Source organism: Canis lupus, chromosome 11 (genome assembly GCF_003254725.2).
Source record: "Canis lupus dingo isolate Sandy chromosome 11, ASM325472v2, whole genome shotgun sequence".
Lineage (NCBI taxonomy): Eukaryota > Metazoa > Chordata > Mammalia > Carnivora > Canidae > Canis > Canis lupus.
Genome location: NC_064253.1, coordinates 49,496,195 through 49,506,108, shown reverse-complemented (window position 1 = coordinate 49,506,108; position 9,914 = coordinate 49,496,195).

Below are 9,914 nucleotides of genomic sequence, written 5' to 3'. Positions count from 1 at the left end.
TTGAGAGCATAAAAAGCCCTTACAAAGACCCTGGCATATAAATCACTCTGACTAACATGCAGTCATTCAGCACAATTTTAAGAGGAAACTTCACATTTTGTCTTTGCTATTTCTGGGCCCCTATATGGACATTAATGTCTGAGCAAAGTATCCATTAGAGGGACTCTGGGTGCTGAAACAGGCTGTGGATGTGGGATGTCTACTGTTTTTATTCCATTGTGCTTGTCTATCTTGTTTAATGAAGAGGATCTCAAGGCCCTCTCGTGGTGTGAGGAATGCAAATTGTGGTATCAGGGCATAGGGGAGTGGGGGATACCTACAGAAATCCAAAACCTTGCACTTGTCTAGTACTGTGGCCACTGCCAAAGAGTATTGTGAGCAAGTGGAGGGCCCAGCCAGCTGGTAAGATGCTAGTGGGACAACTGCTATATCCATCATGCAAACAAGTGCTCCTGCCACTGGCCTTCATGGTTGGTGGTGGTTTTTAACATCTCTGCTGGACTTTTGGCTGAATTTCAAGAATTAATAGCGAGTGTGTGTGTGTGTGTGTGTGTGTGTGTGTGTGTGAGTCCTGTCAGTTTTCTATCAGAATTTAGCTTTTCCTTTCTTTTCCCCTATCTTGTCTCTCTAACTTTAGTCTTGGGCCCACGGGTAAGTAAAAACGGTAAGTAGTCTTGGGCCCACAGTAAGTAATGTTTTTAGTGTCTCCACCTGTAATCCTCAATCAGTGTTAATGACAGTCATCTACTGCACCCATCCCTTTAACCCCAAATTTATCCCACATCTTCTCAATCCCATTCACCCTGCCAAGGGTTCTCTTCATTATTTCTCCAGCAAGATTTGGATCAATACCTTCACCTTTTTTCAAGGCCATCCTCAGACATCCTCAAATTATTTTCTCCAACTTCAATCACTCTCTCCAGTAGTGATTTTCTTGGAGAACATTTTTCCAGGAGAATTTTCTTGGAGTACATTTTACCCCTGTCTTGATTTTCTCCCTCTAAACTTTGCATCCGGTTTAGTGGTTTAGCCAGTTTAGCCATGCTTGTGGATCTTCCCTAATCAGCTCACCAAGTCAAGTTCTCTTTTTTTTTATGCAGATAACTCCTATTCTGTCACTTCTAACAAATCCTTGTCCACTTTTTGAAAAGATGACCGTTTTTCTCTACATCTTAGCTTATTCACTTGTAACCAAAATGTAGTTTTGCTCTTGATCAATCAATAAAGAAATCAGTACATTAAGAATGTTATTGAGCAAATATAATAAGCTTCAGCCCTTTGATATGTGCTTGAGGACATATGAAGGACTATTATATACAGGCTTGCTTTCAAGAAACTTAGTTCTGTTAGAGAAGCAATATTAATGTTCATGTATCAATAAATGAGTATGTATGCATTAATCTTTATAGTCTGCCTACACCAAGGAATTAAGGTGGTTTATAATAAAAGATAGCTTTATAGGATGTTAAAATAATGATAAATAATAAAGAGGATGTAATAGACAATTGAAAAGGAAACCTAATTTAAGTTGTTGGGCTTGAGTATAAAACTTAGAATTTAGTTCCTGGAAATTAAGCAAAAAGAGAAACAATGAATTATATAATTTCTCATTATATATATGTTTCATCATAGGATATATACCCTTTTGCAAACACTGAATTTTTCTTTTTTAGGTATTGCATACTAAGTCTGTCTTAGTACGTAATAAATAAATAAATCTGTCCATTCATTTACTCGTTGTGCATATACTATGTTCCAGACCACTATGGATATGAAGTGTACTAGAAAAACAAATTATGTCTTTATGAGGTTTTTAGTGAAGAGAGAGGGGTCAGTAAATAAAGTAACATTGGGTAGTGATGAGTACTCTGAAGGCAAATAAAGTGGACTAATGGGATAGAGAGTGCTGGGGAGGCAGGGGAAGATCTGGCTGGGGAGGTGACATAGGAGCAGTTACCCCAAATAATAATAGCAAACGATGCAAAGAGCATTTCATGAGAGGAAATAGCAAGTTCCAAGGCCCAGAGGTAGGAAAAAACTTGATATATTTGAGAAACAACCAGTAACAGAGGAAATTTGTATAATGCTGGGGAAAGGGATACAGCAGTGGTGTGAGTGGCAGAGGACTGGTATAGGAGATGAAGCTAGAGAAGGTAGCCTGTGTTTGGCTTTGTAGAGATTTGGATTTTTTTCCCCAAATGTGATTGAGGAGCTTTTGGAAACTTTGACCAGGCAAAGTTTTATTATCTTTTTTAATGTCTAATTCTGATTTCCACTAGCTACTAAATGGAGAATAGCTTGCAGGAGGCAAGAGTGGAAGCAGAAAGAATAATCAAGTCTCCTATTGGAGTCCCTATTGGGACTATTGAAAAAGTCTGAGTGAGAAAAATGGATGGCTTGGTTCAGGATTAAGTGTTCTGATTGAAGCAGAATCAACATGACTTGCTGGTTAGCTGCTGGTTAGCTGAGATTGTTCTAGGTTTTCAACTTGAGCAAATGGTTGAATGATGTTCCATCTTTGGAGATAGTGAAGACTCGGCTGGTTTGGAGAGCAAAATCAGGAGTTCTGTTATGGACATGTTCAATTTGAGTTACTTATGAAATAACTCGTTGAGATGTAAAGTGGACACTTGGATCCATGAGTATGGAACTCAGGAGTGTGATATACATTTGGTCATCAGCAGCACACTTAAGTTGTGTCTATCACTATTTCAATGGAGCACTTAAAGTAATGGACAGAGTTTTCAGTGGGGGTTAGTATAGAAACAATTTTCAAATGACCACCTGGTGACTCTATTGGCCATGGTTCTCCAGAGAAATAGAAGTAATAGGATGTGTATGTAAACTAACAAACAAATAAATAAGATTTATTATATGGAGTTTGGTCATATGGTTCTCAAATCTGCAGTTGGCAAGCTTGAGACACAGGAGAGCTGATATGTATGTAGTTCCAGTCTGAGTCCAAAGGCCTGAGAACCACGGAAGCTGATGGTATAAATTCCAGTCTGAAATCAGGCAGGCTTGAGACCCAAGAGGAGCCAATGTTTTGATCTGAGTCCAAATGCAGATAAAGACTAATGTCCCAGCTCAAACAGGCAGGAGTTTCCTCTTATTCAGCCTTCTGGTTCTACTTAGTTCTTCAGTTGATTGAAGGAGGGCAATCTGCTTTACTCAGTCTTCTAATTCAAATGTTAATCTCATCCAGAAACACTCTCAAAGATACACCCAAAATGTTTGTCCAAATGTCTGGGCACCCCATGGCTCAGTTAAATTGACACATAAAATTAATCATTAAAGTGACAATAGAGCATTACATCAAACTATAATTCTGTGAAGAGTGTGTGCAGATAAAACAGGAAGTTTTTTGGTGATCAGTCCATTATAAAGTTAGAACCTGTAAATGCCAGAGGCAGGCCTGGCTTGCATGACAACGATTGTTTTTCCTGATTGTGAAAGAATTTTAGTTTTTTTCTTATAGAACTTTAGATTTTAAGCAGAGCTGAATCCAGTGGGCCTGACAAAATGAATAGTAGATAAATAAATTAATTGACCTAGTGAATCAAGTAATTCATCAACCCATTAGACATTTATGGAGATTTTTAAATTTGCCAGATATTATCTGGCAAACCATTAGGTCACAGTCTATTTGGGAGACTACCACATGAACAGGTAAAAACTATGTTTCAGTGCTAGTGCCTGGCCATGATGAAGGTATGAGGAAAGGGCTTCAGAAGAACAAAGGAGGAAGAGACAATTCTGATGGAGAGAGGGGTAGTGGCCAGGGAAGGGTTCATTGAAGAAGGGTTCTGCTAGGAGGAGGAGGAGGCAGAGGAGTTGTGTAGAGAGAAAGTCGTGGAGGTATGGGAGGGCCTGAAGCGTCTAGACAGAAGTGAGAAGTTCAGTGTGACTGAAGTATAGGGTACATGGTATTAAGTGGAGGGAACCAATTGGGCCCAGAGGGTGAAGGACCTTGTATTTCTGCCTAGGAAGCTCTGATTCTCTCCGGCAGGCCAGCGTGTCTCCACCTTGAGTGAGCACAAGAATCACCTGGGGAGTTGTTAAAAATGGAGATTCCTAGGCCTTCTCTCTAAGGAGATGGATGCAGTAGGTCTGGGGCACAGAAAGTGACAGCTTAATGAGTTCCCTAGCTGATTCCATTGCAGTCAGTTCACAGACCCTACCACCACTCTGCAGTATGGAGGCTTTTCAGAAGAGGGAGTTGACATGACCTGATTTATTTTTAGGAAGATAATTCTGCCAACTGTGTGGAAAATGGACTATCAGGGAAAATGTATAGGAAGTTGCAGCACCAGGCATCCTGGTGAGAGATTATGATGACTGGGGCTAACGTGTTAGTGGGGATGAAGAAATGGGCTCAAATCTAAGAGACCTCTCTGAGTTAGGATACACAGTTGACCTGAGTAGGAGAAGGGCTAAGGAGAGTGAAGGTAAGCTCTCAAGTGTCTAGTTGGGAAGAATGGTCAATAATGGCTGGCACTTGGTAACTACTTTTTAAATGAATGGGTGAATAAATATAGGGCAAAAAGTAGGTGGGATGGAGTAAGAAAGGAAAATTCAATTTATAGGTTATATTTGAAGTTAATATAGGAAAAATTGATCTGGTATTGATGAGGAAAGCTCATGCAGGTTTGGAGATATGGATTTGGAAGTTGTTAGCATAGAGATAGTTCTTGAAGTAATAGTAGAATCTGAGGATATAAACTTTAAAGAGGCTATAAACTATCAAGAGTATATAAACTTTAAAGAGAAGAAAGCCAAGCATGCAAACCTTTTGATGTATTTTATTTTATTTTATTTTATTTTATTTTATTTTATTTTATTTTATTTATTTTATTTTACAGAGAGAGAGGGAGAGAAAGAGCATGAGCCAGGGAGAGGGGCAGAGGGAGAAGCAGAGTCTTCCTTGAGCAGGGAGCCAGACAAGGGGCTTGATCCAGAAACCCCCGTAATCATGACCTGAGCCATAGACAGAAGCTTAACTGACTGAGTCATCCAGGTGCCCCATTTTTGTGTGTTTAAAGGACAGAGGAAAACTAGTTGGCAGAGAGAGAAAGTAGTTGAAGTTAGAGGATTCATAGGAGGTATGTTTTGAAAAGTTTTGAAAATAAAGGAAAAGTTACAGAAAGTATGTGTGCATGTATGTAAGTCTGAATGTGAATGTGAGCGTGTGTGTATGTGTGTGTGTGTGTGTGTGTGTGTGTGTGTGTGGTGGAGGGACATATTGGGACTATGTTGTCAGAGTGAATGCTGAAATATGTTCTCCCAAAACTCTTCTCTAAGATACAGAACAACATAGAAGTTGTGGCACCAACCACCTGTGCAGTTGAAAATCTGCATATGGATTTTGACTCCCGCAAAACTCAAATACTAATTGCCTACTACTGATTAGAAGCCTTATTGATAACAGTCTACTAACACATATTTTTGTATGTTATATGTATCATATACTGAAATCTTACAATAAAGTAAACTAGAGAAAAGAAACTGTTATTAAGAAAATCATAAGGGGGACGCCTGAGTGGCTCAGTGGTTGAGCGTCTGCCTTCTGCTCAGGGCGTCATCCCAGTCCAGGTCCAGAGATCAAGTCCCGCATCAGTCTCCCTGCCTGCTTCTCCCTCTGCCTATTTCTCTGCCTCTCTCTCTCTCTGTCTCTCATGAATAAATAAAATCTTAAAAAAAAAGTCATAAGAGAAAATACATTTATAGTGGTGTATGTTACTTATTGAAAAAATCCAAAGATAAGTGGACCCATGCAATTTAAATCTGTGTTGTTCAAGGATTAACGGTAGTTTGCCAGATTTAGCTGTCTCATAAGGTCATTCTTGAATCATGATAGAAAGGCCAGGCAGATCAACAGCATAAAGGAAGATAGTAAGATAGTAGTCTTTCTATTTGTTATAGCTGGAGGACAGTGCTTATTTCAAGTAAAAGCTATTTAACTTATTTAGACATGAAGTGGGCTAGATATATTAATGTCCCATTCCCACAGCATTTGTTACTTTATAGCATTCAGGTTATAATTAGCCTTATTATAAGCCTTATTATAAAATTATCTCTCTCCTATATGTTAAATTTTTACAGATTTTGAAGGTATATTAGTACACCTACCAGTAGATATGATGGTGCCCAACTTAATTAAAAAAAAAAAGTTGTTAAAAAAAATCCCTGCTAATCACTGCTATATTATTATATTATATATAATATATAATAAATTATTATATTATATATAATATATAAATTTATATTTATTTATATAAATAAATATAATATAAATACTATATATTAATATATAATATTAATTAATATATTATAAACATATACTATATATATATGTAAATTCTGTTAAGGATTGTTGTCCATTTGTGTTTTAGGCCTTAAAGGTCTTTTGGATTGGTAATTGTATGTTCCTTGTATATTAAGTCCATTAAGAACCCTTTGTTATATTTGTCATCATTGTTTTTCCAGTCATCAATGCACTAGTGGAAGGGAAGTGTTAACAGATTTTAAAATAGGCTTTCCATCAAATTTGGAGGCTTAACAGCCAGGCTTCTTGGCCTCTAGTCTTTATCCTTTTGTCTCCATTTTTGCAAGTTCTTTAGCTGGGCCTAAGGAAGGTCAGTCTCCTTACAGAATCAATGTCCCTTGAAAACAAGGGTTCCTCTGGAAAATAAACTGAGGATGAGCTCATGGATCATATTAGCTGTATGATTTAGCTTCCTGTCTTCTCCCCAAAAACTCAGGCAAACATACCTGGAACTACTATGGCAGTTGGAATATTGAGTTTTCTTGAAGCTGAATGCCAGGAGAAATGTTCTGGAGGTTAATAGAAAGACAGGCATGTATTCATGTTTGTTGGATAAACAGGAGTCCAGCCATTTAAGTATAGACTTTCTTTTATGGCTTACTTTAAAGTGTTAAATTCAGCATCAGATGATTATATATATAAAAAAATCTGATCTCCACTGGGGAAGGGAGAGGTGAGAATTACTATTGTATCATTTTTCAAGTCTCCTTTTCTAATAGTTTATTTTTGTTGTATATTGACCTTGTTTACTGGTAAATTTTACATTCACTTATTTATAGATGTCTTTTCTGAGATAAGTTTTCTTAGTGCTGATGTTTATTTTTCCTTACATGGAAGAATTCATCAGTGAAATCAACTATCTGGAGATTCTTTTGTGGAAAGATTTTTAAATGATAGATTTAGTGTCTTTAATAGCTACAGCTCTATTTGGATTTCATTTTATTCGATTTCTTCCTGTATCAGTTGTGTTAAGCCTTATTTTTCTAGCAGTTTGTCCATTTCATCTAAACTTTCTGATTTATTGGTATAAAGTTGTTCTAATAATATTCCATTAGTATCTTTGGTATCTGTGGACCCTGTAGTAAGTCAGTCTCCATTTTAATTTTTGGTATTAGTAATCTGTGCCTTTTCCCATTTTCCTTGATTAGTCTTGCTAAATAAAGGACTCTTAGTTTTATTAGTCTTGAAGGGAAATCCCTCAATGTCAGGCTTTCTTTCCAAGGCCTCCCATCTTCAGGGTCTCAGGACGCTGAAGTCCAGGCTACTGAGGCAGACCCTGACTCCTGTGTTTTCTCTCCATCTCCATAAGATTACTGGTTTCTCTGCCTCTAGCATCTGTTGTGTGCCTGGCTTTTCAGTATTCCCACCCCCAACTCACTACCCCTACCACACTAAAAATCATCATTTCCTTGAGGGGAAAAGAGACAAAGAATACTGTAGTCACTTCAGTAAGTGCCCATTTCCTTTGGAATCTTGGCCCTTCAGATCCTGGCTATCCTGACAGGTCTCTCATACATTTAAACAGATGGCTTAAACTTCATACCATACAGCTATCACCCTCCAATTCCATATCCCACTCTCCCAATCTGTAGGGAATCATTACTTTTTATGTCTATAGATTTGTTTATTCTAGACATTTCATAATAATGGAATCATATAATATGTAGTCTTCTGTAACCACCTGCTTTCACTTAGCATAATATTTCAAGGTATACCATACTATAGCATATATCAGTGCATTATACCTTGACAAATGTCATAATCCTTTCCAAGTTTGTATCAGTTTTCAATATTTTATTCTTTGTTTTCCAAAGTTGTGAAATGCCATTGAGAGTTCCTTTAACTTGTTTTTTTTTTGTTTTTTTGCCAGTTTACTTCTTCTGGTATGTGCTCATGCTTTGGTTATAGCTAGTTTCATATTTTAAAAAAATATTATTTATTTGAGAGAGCATGAGAGAGCACAGGGAGGGGGCAGGGATAGAGGAAGAAGCAGACTCCATACTGTGCAGGGAACCCAATGTGGAACTCTGTCCCAGGACCCTGGATCATGACCTGAGCCAAAGGCAGATGCCTAACTGAGCCATCCAGGTGCCCACCACTCTCATATTTGAGAGCATCATAACTACCTGCCTTAACTAATCCTTGCAATCTGGGTTCAAATTTCACAGCAGCATCCTTGTTTGTTTAATGTTAATCAATTTATGCCAAGATCTGAAACCATGAAACCAATCTACTAGCAGTGGAAGGTTCTTTTTTGGTCTTCCTGTAATTACATCTTTTTTGTTTCAATATGGCAGCTAATGTTAACACTTTGGCTTGAATTCTAGTTGAAATGATTTGGATTATCTTTTATTGCAGCCTTCAGTCCAAAGTAGATGTGTTTCTTTTCAACCATAATTGGCTTTCTGTTTCTACAATTTGAACTAACATATGTTAGAGCAACATTACTTTTTAAAAAAATTTTTAAATATTTATTTATTTTTACAGAGAAGGGACAGAGGGAGAGGGAGGAGAGAGAGAATCTTAAGCAGGCTCTATGCCCAGTGTGAATCCTAACATAGGGCTTGATCTTACAATCCTGAGATTATGACCTGAGCTGAAATCAAGAGTTGGCCACTTAATTGACTAAGTCACCCAGGTGCCCCATCTTGTTTTTTATATTCATTGAATTTTTGTCAACATAGTTTATACCATAGCTTCATGAAAGACTAGATCTCATTCTGTCCTTGCTTTTCTGTTGCCATTTTTCAAAGCTAATTGCATCCAATTTCACTTCTAGCATTATCACTTTTTGTTTCTTTGTTGCATTTTAATCTTTGTTGTAAAATATTATATCAATTTATCACTAGGAGACAAGGAGGCAGCACAACTGTACTCTTTTCTGTCTGTGCAAGAGATGAATAACAAATGCGCAGTGCTCAATTACTGACAGACTTTGAAAGAAGTGATGTCATTTGTCATTGATCATGCCGCCCATCTGCTATATAGTGATTTGTGGTCTGAAGGCTAGCAGCAAAGTTTGCACTTTATGTGATTATTCACAATTAATATATGGTGGTAACTGAAATTTGAATGGTGGTAACTGTTTTGTTGAATGGTGTTAATTTAACTAAAGCATGGTAACTGAAATTTGTACATGTTGGAATGGTGCAAAATGAGGGATGCCTATAATCTATTTCAATTGATCATGTATCTTTCAGCCTCATCTGCTTAATAAAGTTGGGTCTTAAACTAACTCTGAATATTTTATTTGAGGAAGAATCTTGAGGCTCTGCCATTCTAACCTTTGAGTTTAAAAATTATCCAGCTGCCTGATCCCTGTGATTGTCTTGTCAAAATGTGGTCTCCTCCTTGCCTCCTACCTCCACTACTGAGGCCTTCCGCAGCTCTGCCTCTGATACATGTCATTTCCTTTTGTGGACAAAACAGCAAAGCCTTCCCTATCTCTGATGTCTCCTGTTCTCACTTTCTCTGTTTTTGTGATTTAGAACTGCCCTCCAGAAACACATGGCAGCCGTTACCTGGCTTTATAGCTTTTACCTTCTAGCTAGGATGAAAGTTTTGCCTTAGCACCCATAGTGTCAGCCAG